We start from the raw sequence: 13,899 nt of genomic DNA, 5'->3' as shown, positions 1-13,899 counted from the left end.
GAAAGAACTTGGGATTTGCTTATATATTTTTTTTTTCTAAAGGAAGGAAAAGGCCTGGCTTTCTTGTAAATGGGTAAGTGTCCATGAGTTTTCCTGAAGTTTTCTTTATTTTTTTTCTGTTTTCTGCTCTTATATTGTACTTGTAAGTAGGGTTACAGCTGTAGATGAGTCATTCTAAACCAATGGATATGAATAGTATTTTGTATATTTTTATACAGTTAAAGGACTTATACAAATATTGATGAGATTTTTGTTTCTGATCTTCAGGGAATAGCCATGAAATGATTGTACTGGGAAATTTGGGCATATTGTGTGGTCTGACAATTCATCACACACTGTTCTTAAATTTCATATTGCAGAATATTAAAATCAGATCCCAAGATCCTTTGCAGGAGAGCCTTGGCACTCTAACTCACCGTATATTGAACAAACATGACAGAAAAATACATCATTTTTTCCTACCATGAAAGGAAACAAGTGTGAAAATAATGGAAAAGATATAGTCTAAAAGCAACAGAATTTGCAGTATGAGTTGCTTAATATATCATGTAGTTATTATCTCACTTAAGCTCCCCAGGTAGTATAATTGCCAATATTAAAAAATCTGTTTTGTTGTGTCACCTCAACAGAATGTTTTGCCTTGAGACTTAATTAATGCATTTCTCTCCTAAGCATGTGTTTTAGACACAATGGGTGTACTCTTAAATAACCTTCAGAAGCACCATGCATTTCTGCAGTGTTTCACAGAAAACAACAATAGAAGGAACTTGGGATTCTATGTTCTTTCTGTAAGCAGAAAAGAAGAATTTTGCCGTAGTCATCTTTATTAGAGGCAGCTGTCAGTATGGGATTTTTCCCCAGGATGAAAACAAAAGGTGCCATAGGGGAATGTACATAAAGATGGCACCCACAAGGCATTAGGATAAATAAAAGTAGGCGATATTAATGATGCTCATTAGCAGATGTCACTGTTGGGGATGAAGTAAATTCCACACCAGAGTGTTTCATATATTACACTTTTCAAAACTGTCAACTATTTGACTTTGATATATGTCCATGTGAATAGTTTTAATAAGTTTTACAGCCTTTTCTTTGAATATACCCTCAAAAATCTTGTGCAAATTGCTGACAACAATATCACAAAGACTTTTTTGCCTAATGATTGGTCCTTCACTTGAAAATGTGAAGGCTCAGATCATTACATTTCCACTTACTCATGGTATACATATTTGTATAAGAATTAATTTAAAAATATAGTATGACCAAGCAGGTTTTATAGTTTAAAGCAATCTTACACAGGCTGTTGCCTGTATAACATGCATAAATTGGCTCTTACTGTAGAAGCCAAAATGCAGAATAATAGCTTGTCAAACTGTCATTTGCAAGTGAGATCATAGATTCTATAGTCCAAATTAGGTTGTGTTCTTTTTGTTTTTGTCAGGTCATATTCTAATAACCATATTGTGCACTAAACCCTGTGATTATCCCAATACTTGACAGATGGTAGGCTGTTAATTTATATGTAAGAGACAGTGATTGCCAGCACTCTAACTGTATTCAACAAAATATGAAATGTCAAAATCCACTTTTGGTTACGTTTTGCTTGACTTCATTTTAGCAGTGTAATGCTAGGCAGAGTTTCAGTAGCTTATCTTATGTTTAATTTTATTAGTCTGTATCATTTTACTAATCACTAGAATAGAAGGAATTAAGGAAGAAGTAATTTTTCTTGTTTATGTCATTCTTTTCACTTTACTGTGGAAGTGGTCATCAGTCTGAGGGGGTTAATTGAGAGGTGGGAGCAGACAAGATTTAATTGCTCAAAATTAGGGATAATTGTTATATAATAGTGCCATACACTGATGTTTAGAAGTATGGTGGGGATCAAAATAATTTAAAAGTTAAAGTTAAAAGTGCACTGGCAAATCTACAAAAAACTATTAGAATGAGTCCTGGCTGGTGTGGCTCAGTGGATTGAGTGCTGCCCTGCAAACCAAAGGGTCATCGGTTCAATTCCCAGCCAGGGCACATGCCTGGGTTGTGGGCCAGGCCCCCAGTAGGGGGCACTAGAGAGGCAACCACACTTTGATGTTTCTCTCCCTCTTTCTCTCTCCCTTTCCTTTTCTCTAAAAATAAATAAAATATCTTTAAAAAAGAAAAACTATGTAATTTATATATATTATGCTCACACGTACCATCAAACATGTTATTCATGTCAAAAAGCAGAAAAATCCCAACTTTCTATCTGCAATCAGAAATAAACAAATATGATATATTCATATTATGCAATATTATTCAATCTTACAAAGGAGTTAAGTACTGATACATGCTATAATATGAATAAACCTTGAAAATGAACCTTGAAAATGTTATGCTAACTAAAAGAGCCAGTCACAAAAGGTCACATACTGTATGATTTCATAATATGCAAATTAATGGACAGAAAGTAGCTTAGTGGTTGCTAGGGTTTGGAGGAGTTAAGGGAACTGGAGTGACTGCTAATTGGTCCAGGTTTCTTTTTGGGTTGATGAAATGTTATAAAATTGATTGTGGTGTTAGTTGCACAACTCTATAAATATAATAGAAAGTAATGAATTTCATAATTTAAAGAAATGAATTTTATGATATGTGAAATATATCTCAGTAAAACTATAAAAAACACATGGGCAATGAAATAGAAAAGACAATTCACTTATTATTCTAATATGATTATAATTTCCTAGACTAACAATACTGTATCACTTGAAGAGAAAAGAATGCAATTTCTCATTCAAAAAACTCCAAAAACAGATCTATGGAAAACTCTTTTTAGGTAATGATTTTCTTGCCATATCTAAATACTAAAATAATGAGAAGACCAAGTCTGGGCAAAGATCTTTCTTCTACAGTCATAATACTGTTTAGAAATGATAACAACCAGAGGTTTCCTAATTGTAAGAGCCGATCTCTAAAAACCAATAGATACATATAACATGCATAATAACTATGCATTGTATGTCTTATATGCCATGTGTGCTATACACGTACACATGGATATATTATGTATAAATATTATAAAATTATACCAAACTGGATTCATGACTGCTTTTTCCTTCCTAATAATTCTTCCAATAATTTTCCCATCATCTGCATAAGATTTCTATCTGCATTTATTTTATAGAAAATAAATTGTTGAAATTATGTATTATTATAATTTAAAAATCATTTGGGGTCTTTCCCCTTAAACCTGAAACTTCATGATTGGTTAGGCCAGAAATTTTCAACCTTTTTCATCTCCCGACACACATAAACTATTACTAAAATTCTGTGGCACACCAAAAATATGTATTTTTTGCCCATCTTCAAATTAGTTTTGACTAATTCACATCAGATGGACATTGTGTTGGCTGTTGTCATTTTGTAATTTGACAGTCTAAGAGAAAAGAGATCAGTGCTTCTGACTAAATAGTCTGGTATTGCATGTTTTAAAAATTCTTGTGGCACACTTGTTGAAAATCGCTGGGTTAGGCTATCACTAATTTTGTCATTTTGCAGGAAGTGAAGCACAACAGCCAGTGCTATTGAGAAACAAATTCACTCTGGCAATGGGCAAGGAGATACCTGATTGGTGGTGTTGCTCTTATATCAGTCAGGGATAAAGCAGAAGTACAGTCCTTAGTTCATCCCAGTTTGAAGCCTGAGATGGTGACCAGAGGTGTTTCATGCCTGGGGCACAAAACAAAAAAATCCCCTAGACTGGGTAAAGAAATGAAATTCTAAAATATATTGTAAGGTATATGTTATTGATCTTCAGTAAGTTGGTGGGAAAAAAGCTTAATACACATTTTTTAGGTTTTTAGAAAGTTAACATTTTGCCTTAATTTTTTTTGCTGTGTTTCAGAGATCTATTTCCCACCCTAAAATATGGTCTTTGAAGTCTAACAGGCTAGTTTTATTATATTAAAAATTTATTATTTTTAACAGCCTAATTTTAAATGTTAACAATTACTCTTATTGTTTTGACCACCCCCTTTGATATAGTATGTTGTAAGAAAATCTTAATATAAAGAAGTTAATTTATAGAAAATTCGTGGAATAATTTTTCATTTTAAAGAGATTTAAATGTGCCTTGGATGGGTTGCTCAGTTGGGTAGAGTGTCATCCCTATACTCCAAGCTTGTGGTTTAAATCCCAGGTTAGGGCTCATACAAGAAGCAACAATGAATACATAAATAAGTGGGACAGCAAACTGATGTTTCTCTCTCACTCTCTTTCTCTCTCACACTCTCTCTCTTTCTCTCAAGTCAATAAGTTAAAAAATATGTAAATGTTATGTTGTATTATTTTTCCTTTCAATGTCATTTTTAATATGGCATTAAAAGTCATTTGCATGACTTTTCATATTGAATCACAATACAAGAATTTTAGAGATGAGCTGGAGAATCTCCAGCCCTCTCACGAGGAGGGTAGTGTGATCCCAGCAGGTTAGAACTCAGTGTCTTTTCCCTACTTCAGTGACAAGGGCCCTATTCAAATATACCATTGCCTTGGTTCATTTTAGCATGCAGTTCTCAGGAGCACATTTGTAGCATGAAATGACCCATATTCACATTGTTCTTAGATACTTGAATGGAGGAGATAGAAGATGGAAGTTCAATACTAAAATTGCTTTTGATTTAGTGGACTAAACTTTGGTATCAGGAAGGGAAGGGAGTTGGAGGAGAGGGCAAACTGGTATTTTCTATACTTAAGAGTGAAGCCAAAATGGGAAAAAAAGATATAATCAGAATCCACCACCATTCTAATTCAGCACAGCATATAATTCTCAGTTCAAAAACATTTTTTAAGAGGAAGCATTTTAAGATAACATTTCCATGAGCCATTTCTGTGAATAGTGAGTGAAACTTTGACTCCCCTGAGAAATTCTTTGCAGTTGGGAAGATGCGGAGAACCCGTGGCTGGGTTGGTGGACTGGTCCTTGTAGGTGTATGAATGAGCTGATCTGCTTGAAACCTGAATGGTAAATAAAGCTGACCTAGAGTCATCATGGTGGTGCAGATTTACCACAAAAGCAAGCCCTGGGTAACCCGCTCTGGCCAGATCCTGGAAGCTTGGTACCATGCTTGAGTGTTTTTGAGAATTGACATTGCCATTACAGTCTTGAGAAAGCTGGAGTCTGCCCTGGGTCAGTCAATTGATGAAGCTGTAAATGACCTCCATTTTTTGGCCAAATCTGAGGAGCACAAAGCAGAGAAAGTATAAAAAGGAACTTATAGATACACTGGAGTTACAACTTTGTTTTCTGTTTCTGTGACACATTCTCGCTGCTTCTGTGGAGTGGCTGGGGAAGGGTGTTTGGTATTGACATTCAAATGAATGTATCAAATATCACTCTGGGCTACAGAATTTCTTTATCTGATATTGCCACAACAAGCAGCTCAGAGGTATTTGTCTGTATCACTTTGGTCCTTTTATATGCTGACTATTGAATCAAAGGAGCAGACAACTAAGACTTATCTTTGAAAAGAAGTCCATTATCAGCATCTTTGAAGCTCAGAAGAGTACTTTCTACTTGGATAAAGCACCACAATAGGTGGAAGGAAGCAAAGACAGTCTTGTAAGTTTCCCTGTGAGCAAGCAAGCCTTTGTTGTCTTTATTAAAAATATGCCTCCAAGCAGGTGGTCCTGTTTTGAGTGATACCTCAGAGGGAATCTGTTTGAAAGTAATCACTGGGAACTTCACGTGTCTCTAAAGCAGCTTAGGCTGTTTTGAGAAATGTGAAAGGAGATTGAATTGCTGTGCCTCACGTGCTTGGTGTGTTGAACAGAATTATTTTCAAATTTTGAAACTTAAAACTTTGACAATTACATTAGTAAAGATAAGTAAGCTAGTTAACATCAACACATGCATTCTGTTTGTTCTCTATGTCCGTGTACCTCCCAGAGAGGGATGTGACCCAGATTCTATGTGCCTTCAAGACTTGCATTAGATAAGAATGACATATACTTATCATTAGAGCATACTAATTAAAGCAGAAAGTGACATTTCAAAGTAATGATGCTCCCTAGCGTCTCAGTGTAAAATACTCTCTAGTCTATTTTTAATGACCTGGTATGCTATGTTTATTTAAAATATTTTGTTATGAACTTATATTTTCATTGTCAATGGTGATGAAGACCACTAAGGTAGGACAGTCTCCTAGATCTGAGGTTTTCAACCTGTGTGCCACAAGAATTTTTAAAACATGCAGTACTGTTACAGAACAGGGCCAAGGGTTGTACGATGTACTATTACCGAAAGGACCCCTGACTAGGTTCGCTATGTTCACTGCCAGAGGAAAAGACATCTCTCAATGCCAGAGATTTGCGGGAAGGAAAAGAAATATTTATTTAAAGCTATACAGACTTAAAGTAGTGACCCAATGTCTTTATTAAAATATTGAAGTCCTTTAGGATACCCACAGACATACACAGTCCTTTCTTCTCCCTCTGCCCTAATCTGGGGTACCCTATCTCAGGAGAAGAAGTCCGTGATTCAGGCTCCTGGCACCATCAGCTGTGTCGCTGGCCAGGATCTCCAGTTAATAATCCAAAGTCATGTGGCACCTTCTCATGGCCCACCAGCAAGAGTCCTTTAACCCCTTTTCTTCTAGGCAAAGTCTCTCCTGCTTCCTAAGCCACATGGCAAAAGGGAGAACCCCAAAGCCACATGGTCCTCACTCTTGCCAAAGCCGTGGGGATTCTCTCCTACCAAAGCTGCGGGGGTCCCCACTTTGCCAAAACCATGTGATTCTCTCCTCACATGGCTGCCAAGTCTGGGTTTAAATCCCCGCACCAATCTCCCTCTGTACCCCCATTTCCGACTCCTTCTACAATCAGTTACACCTGCCAGCATTCCTGTATTATTCCAAGTTTACTGGGCTGCCATCCTGAGTCTGGGCAGGTGTGGCCCCATGTCATGGAACAAACCTTCTCCAAGCCCTCATGCAGGCACTGTAATCAGGGGGAGCTGCCCCCACTTCATTACATCTTGGGTGGAAGTCACTTCCATCCCCCTGGCTCAAAGCATGGCCACAGCTATTTAACATATCTATGAAACCAGTTAAAGGCTAATAGATATGTTAAATGACTATGCCAGAGGTTAGCTGCAAAGCTGTTGCTGTACAAAACAGCCCTCAATGGTGTTGCTCCATGTGTCTCTTCCCCCAACTCACACCTATGGTGGAGGGTGAGGACATCCTATATATCTTTCTAATATTTCCTGGACACCTTGAGTTCTGGACCCCATTCTAAATCCCTATTTGGGGCCCCCCTCTGCGCTGTACCTGGTTATAATACCTGACTACTTAGTCAGAGGCACTGACCTCTTTTCCTTTAGATTGTCAAATTTAAAAACTGACAACAACCAACACAATAATAGCTGACTGATGTGAATGAATCAAAATTATGCCTATTTTTGTCATATCATGAAAATATATATTTTTTGGTGTGCCACAGAATTTTAGTAATTAGTTTATATGTGCCATGAAATGAAAAAGGTTGGAAATTGCTGTTCTAGATGAATAAGGAAGGAGACCAGTGAGACCTGGTAAGGGCTTTGAGCTTTGATTTCAGTCACATGCAGGGCACACCCATGCATCTTGCACTCATTCAGCACTTTGATTGCATGCTTTCTACTTGCTAACGCCTTTGCTAGCTTCTGGGGACACATTGGTTACTAGGACACAGATGGTTCCTGCCCTCAAGGACCCCCCTCTTTGATTATGGTCAAAGCTGTTTTTTGTTTCCTCTTTTGCTTGCCCAGTAGTGGCAGAGTGGATGATACGTTCACAGCTGGTTACACAGGTGGGGAAAGAGTAGGTTCACAGTTGTGAGCACATGAAACACAGTTTATTTTTGTATTATTATTTACAATTTATTGTATTATTTTCCATACAAACAGCTGTAAACCTACTTTTGCCCCAGTGCATATGTACACCCTCACCTGCTGTTGAAAACTTCTAGATATTCGTGGTAGATTAGTATAACAGGAGAAATTTATCCTTATTTATTTTGTAGTTTTTCTCACATTTGTGTCTTGTTTGTCAGCTAAATTTGGATTTTAAATTCAATGACCTAGAATTATGTCTAATGCTTCAGTTCTCTGCTTGGTATATTGTTGATGCTTTCAAAATGCTCATTCCCTTCCCTATATCCCCCCAGGTAATAATAATAGTGCTGAACGAGATGGTTCCAGTGTTTGCATTGTGAATCAGGAGTACTCTAAAATTTCAGTGGGCCTTGTATTGTGGACCCTGTTGTAAAAATTTGCTAATTAAGCCAGCTATCATTGGCTACAATAATATGTAGAAAGTAGAGTCTCCTTACATTAAGATTATCAATTTCTAAAAGCTTTTAGCCCCAGAGGAAGCCAAGAAGTGGCAAATTCCTCAGCCCTCACCAGTTTGGGAAGAGAGGAAGCATGCCCTCCCTTTGTTGACAGAAGCTGGGCAGGGGCTTTCGTGTCTGAACCTAGATGAGCCATACAGAAAGTGTCCAAACAAAAGCTGGAAAGAGAAACAAGAAGATGCTCTTTCCCATTACTCATGTTCCTAGTAATAAAAGCAGACAGATATCATTTTTGTTGGTGTCATCATCTTCATCATCATATTTATTAAGTATAGAAATCCCATCAAATAGCTGTCTCTATTATTCAAATTTTATGGATGACCAAACCAGTTAGAATGTTTTGGAAACTGACCCTAAGGCACAGAGCTGGTAAATGATATAGGACTCCCATCCAGGGCTGGCTGTGCCCAAAGTGCTTTTGACAACTAGACTCTACCATCCACATTGTCTCTTATTCTTTTCTATATTCTTTCTTGTACAAAGAGTTGTTAAAGGTCTTTAACCTTGTAGATGGCAGCATGTTAAATATTTAGGCTACTTTAACCTGTGCATGAACATTGCCATTTTCTGTTTTAAAAATTTTTACTGAATTTATTGGGGTGACATTGATTAATAAAATTATGTAAGTTTTAGGTGTACTATTCTCTAACATTGCCATTTTCTGAAGACTTTTTCAGATGACTGTTTTAAAAGTGAACTCCAGGCTTTCCATTGACTAGTGATGGTGACTGACTTGAGGCTGCTCTTGTTATTCAAATCCACTTAAAGTTACCAGCATTCCTTAAAGTGGTGTGCCATAAACCTACCTGGATGATCGTAATGCTACATGCACATGAGCCAGGATTCACCATTTGAAAATGAGATTGCTCTTCATGCTGCAGGAAAATTGATTGAAGTGTCTATTATATGCGTACCCTGCTATTCACACACTCTTAAAAGAAATCCTGGCTATTTATTTATTTTCCTTCCTGTTTCTAGAAAGGATTTGAGGTAGTTACTAGTATGTTTTATTTATCACTGAGAGCTAAAAATTCAAAGGCAGAATATTTTTATGAAAGAGAGCAGTGATGAAATCTTGATACTGGTCCCAGAATTGATTTTTCTAAGCACCAGTAATGGTGATTTAGAGTCTGGAATTAGTTTTTGCTATGTGACTTTAGGCAAAGCTAATGGCTTTGAGCCTCAGTTCTTGATTTGTTAAAAAGGAGGGTTGGAAATAAAAGTAGTTCATTACTGTGATGGTCACCTGAGATAATTCTTGTAAAGCACTCAGCACAGTGTCTGGTGCTCTGGAAGTGTTAAATAAATGTTATGGTAAAAGGAGTAAGGTAACAAACACACTGCTTCATTTATTCAAAGGAAATCTTTAATAGAAGCTACATATATGAATCTGATTAACTGTTTTGGTTGGGTGGGTACGGGACCTGCCACAGAACACAGGTGATCAAATATGTCCACACAGATAGTTTGGAAATGATGATCCTTGGTTTAAAAATAGGGAAAGCAAGTGACAGCAGGCAGTGGTAGGATAGAGAAAGCATCATGGGCAAGGCAATGGCTGATTTGGATATAATTAGGGCTCTGATGCTTTCAGCTCACAGGATCTTAGGCAACCGTTTTAACTGTTGTCAGCCTCAGTTTCCTCTTCTGTAAAAAATGATAGCAAACTCACCCACCAGGCTTTTTGAGAAACACAGGAGATAATGTGTTGTGAGAAGAGTCCTTGTCTACAAATGTTGCTTTTTGTTGAGGAGATTACACTAGGATGAAAACAAGTTTGATAAAGAGTTTCAAATTAACTTTATTTATGGGCCAGGTTAGAGTCCAAGGCTGTGGTCACATTCTTTTTATTTTATTTTATTTTATTTTATTTTTAAAATATGTTATTAATTTTAGAGAGGAAGAGAGAGAGAAAAAAGAAACATTGATTGGTTGCCTCCTATACGCACCCGACCAGGGACTGAACCTGCAACCTAGGTATGTGCCTTGATGGTGAATGGAACCTTCAGCCTTTTGGTATACAGGATGATACTTCAACCAATTGAGCCACACTGGCCAGAGCACTCTCTTTTTATTTTAAATATGCAGCTCCTCGCCCTGGCCAGTGTGGCTCAGTTGGTCGGAGTGTTGTCCTCTGAACTGAAAGATTGTGGGTTCGATTCCCGGTCAGGGGACATACCTAGGTTGCAGGTTTGGTCCTTTCTGGGGCCTGTATGAGAGGCAATCAATGGACATTTCTCTCTCACATGGATGTTTCTCTCTCTCTTTCTCCCCCCATTCTCTTCGTCTCCTCTTCCCTCTTTCTCTCTCTCTCTCTCTCAAAAAAAAAGCTACCCCCCCACCCACCCCCAGTTGATCTCATTTAACAGGAACATAACACTTTGAAGTCTAATGGTTAATTTTCTTTGGGGGCTTTTCTACTTTTGGCTATCAGATGCTGTGCCTCTGTTCTTTAAATACTGTCAGTAAGTAAGGAGGAAATCCTTGTGTGACAATGGATTTAGTGGGGTGTAAATCTACCTAAGTAGCAGCTGGATGGCAGCTGATGAGGGTCAGCCCCAGAGCTGGGCCACATTACTTGAGTTAGAAGGATGTGCTGACTTCAACATCAAGCCACAGGGCCCATCAACAAACTGCAGGAAAGCAATAGCAGCCCATGGTGTGGCCTATTGTGCTACTGACATTCTTGTCAGCGTCACCATCATCTCTATTAGGCCTTTATGAAGTGCCAGTGTGTGGAGCTTCCCTAGGTGCCATTGTAGGCAGATAGGCAGCTGCGTGTTTTCAATAAGAGCCATGTGCTGGACTGTGAGCTGAAGGGGCCCAGCTGTGATCCAAGGCAGGTCCACAAGTGTGGCTATACACGTGGTGAGAGGATAGTTGGTGGCTAGAGTAGGGTTTTGTCTGTAATGTCAGCTTAGCCCATGGCCCATTCCTCTGAGAACTGCCCACAGCTCTCACCTTCCAGGGTGGACCCTGGCAGTCATGTTTATACAGTGTAATTTGGCTCCTATGGCCATGCCTGAGTGGACCAAGGATGCACAGTTGACTCAAGCTGGGCCAGTCAGGTGTCTTTTGCAGAAGTTGGATTTGGGACTAAGACATGGTAGATAGAATGGGCAGATAGGTAAACTTGGGAGCTGTGGAAAGTCATGCCTTAGATTTATTCTCTAATCTTCATAACAGTTGTATGAAGTAGTTCCTCTTCTTATTTCCACTTTATAGAAGAGGAAACTTGAGTCACAGAGAGGTGAAGTAATTCATCCAAGGTTGTACAGGTGGGTAGTGGCAGAGCTAGGAATGAATTCAGGTAGCATGAACTCATGTCTTTAGTCACTATACAACTGCCTTTCTAGGAGAGAGGAAGGAATACGACAGAGCTACAGAGAAATGCATGTTAAATGACTGTAAGGTGGCACGGAGGGAGGAGAAAGGGAAAAAATAAGACTAATCAATTAAGAGAGTGGGTGCACTGATTCTGTAGCTTTCTGACTCTAGGGTCCAGACCTTAGTGACTACATTTTCTACTATTGGGCTTTCAGAAGTATCTCTGTGTCCTTATAAATAAATACCCCTTTTTTGTGCACAAAGTAGTTTCAGTGAGTGTCCATTACTTATAACCATAAGAGTACTGAGCAAGTGAATGCACTGTCACAATTTGTTTTGAAAGACTTTGGATCATCCATTGGTCTTTGTAGCCCCAGACATCTCCACATTTTCTGTAGGTAGCATCTAGACTGGTGGAGGAGAAAGGCAAGTAACCCAGTGATTGCATCATAGTGTGATAAGCATTCTGCATAAGTTGCTATAGAAACGCAAAACAACAACAACAACAAGGAGAGACTGGGATAGGGTGTGGGGGATCAGGGCTAATGCCTTCTCAGAGAGGGGATATTTGAGTTGTTTTTCAAAAATGAGTAGGATTTAGCAATATGAAAAGTGGATGGGAGTAGGGGTTTTCCAGATAGTGAGAATGGTGTATGAAAAAAAGAAATGAAACCTATGACCCATTTTGGAAAGGGCAAGCAATTGAGTGTGATGGAAAAGAGGAAGGAGGAGGGATAGAATATGCAACTGCCATTCTCGGTTATACCAGACCATATGGGTCTCCAGTGCTAAGCAATAGAGTTTGAACCTTATTCTAGAAATGTAGTTCATTTATTACCAGGTTCCTTCTCTTTCTCCAACATAGAAATATCTGTAGATTTGAAATGGAAAAGATGACATTCTGATACCATTAAAGATAGTTTTAGGGGAAAAAACACATGCAGAATCCCAACAGCCAGCACTACTATTCTCATTTTTGCACATTATCTTCTAATTCTCAAACATACCCATTTTTATACATGGTTGCGATCCATCTACATACCATTTTCACTTCCCAGGAGATCAAAAAAGATTTCTATGTTTCTATGTTGTTCTCTTCTGATTATTATAACAGCATGATAAAAACACAGCTTTTCTGAGGAGCCCCACTGCTCCAGGAAATGCATTAAGTTCTGGTGAAACAAAGATGTATGACTTGAAGATTGCTGCGTTTGAGCAGTTCTGGATCTGGTATAATACTTGTGCTGAAATATTTAACCATGCACATTTTAAAAGCATGTGTGTTTACTATTATTATTTTCTGAAAAATTTATTCAGTTCTTTGAGGATAGATTGAGGGATATTCTATCCTTTTTATACTCACTGATCCCTGGCCCTGACACTGTTATAAATGTTTTGTGGCTAAGAAATGGCCACATCTTCATGAGCTTCTTACATGTTTGTGCACTACTTACCTGGTGTCTTTTTTATATGTTATGCTCCCATACCCTAAAAGCTATGTGATGGTAAACCATAAACAGGTTCCAAATCAAGCTCTTGAGCCAAGTTAATTTGATTATGAAACATTGTCTTGATTGTGGCAAGTGTCCAGTTGTCATCTTTTTAATGATGCAGGCTTCCACTGCCTAAACTAATTACAAACCAGCTCCATTCCAGGGAAGGTTGCATTCCCTAACGAAATCTCCTTGAGCCAGTCCCAAGTGTGTTGATGATGTGATCACATCTGCTTTTCCTTCCCCTGGTCTTCTGTGGATATCATCAATGCCATTCTCTTTCCCTCTCTGCTCTTGTGTTAAAGAAAATAGGATTGATTGGCCAAAATTGCTCCTAAATTAAATTTTGCCTCCTACCTCCAGCATGGTCATTAGCCTTCAAATTAAAGATGCAGATAATTTTGCAGTCAGACTTACATTTTGGTCTGTAATAAGTTTAAAGTCTTATCATGTTTTACTTTTCCCCTTTTATGAGGCTTTATTGACTTAATTTAGCTTGTGATTCAGGTGGTATTTTGTTGTTAGTTTTTGCTTCAGTCTTTGTATCCAAATGCCCTTATTTTTTTCATTCCTAGTCTTGTGTATTTACAGAAAAGGCATTGATCAATTGGTATAAATAATAAAAAAGAAACCCTCAAAGAAGTATGTTCATTAAAGAGTTTAGAAGTGCTCCATTATCCATGTAATGAAGAAATGGACAAAGAAGCTAATT

The 13,899-nt window shown here is 38.1% G+C and overlaps 1 protein-coding gene and 1 pseudogene across 4 annotated transcripts in view; both read left to right on the top strand.

The window, feature by feature from the left end:
- FHIT (fragile histidine triad diadenosine triphosphatase) overlaps positions 1-13,899 on the top strand; it is a 1,461,545-nt gene that overhangs the window by 86,316 nt on the left and 1,361,330 nt on the right. The window lies entirely within an intron of this gene.
- On the top strand, positions 3,574-3,718 carry LOC123814630 (annotated as a pseudogene).

This window comes from Phyllostomus hastatus, unplaced genomic scaffold (assembly GCF_019186645.2).
Source record: "Phyllostomus hastatus isolate PE091 unplaced genomic scaffold, TTU_PhHast_1.1 phas_contig_16, whole genome shotgun sequence".
Classification (NCBI taxonomy): domain Eukaryota; kingdom Metazoa; phylum Chordata; class Mammalia; order Chiroptera; family Phyllostomidae; genus Phyllostomus; species Phyllostomus hastatus.
Note: the sequence above shows the minus strand (reverse complement) of the source record. Positions and strands in the feature narration are given on the sequence as shown.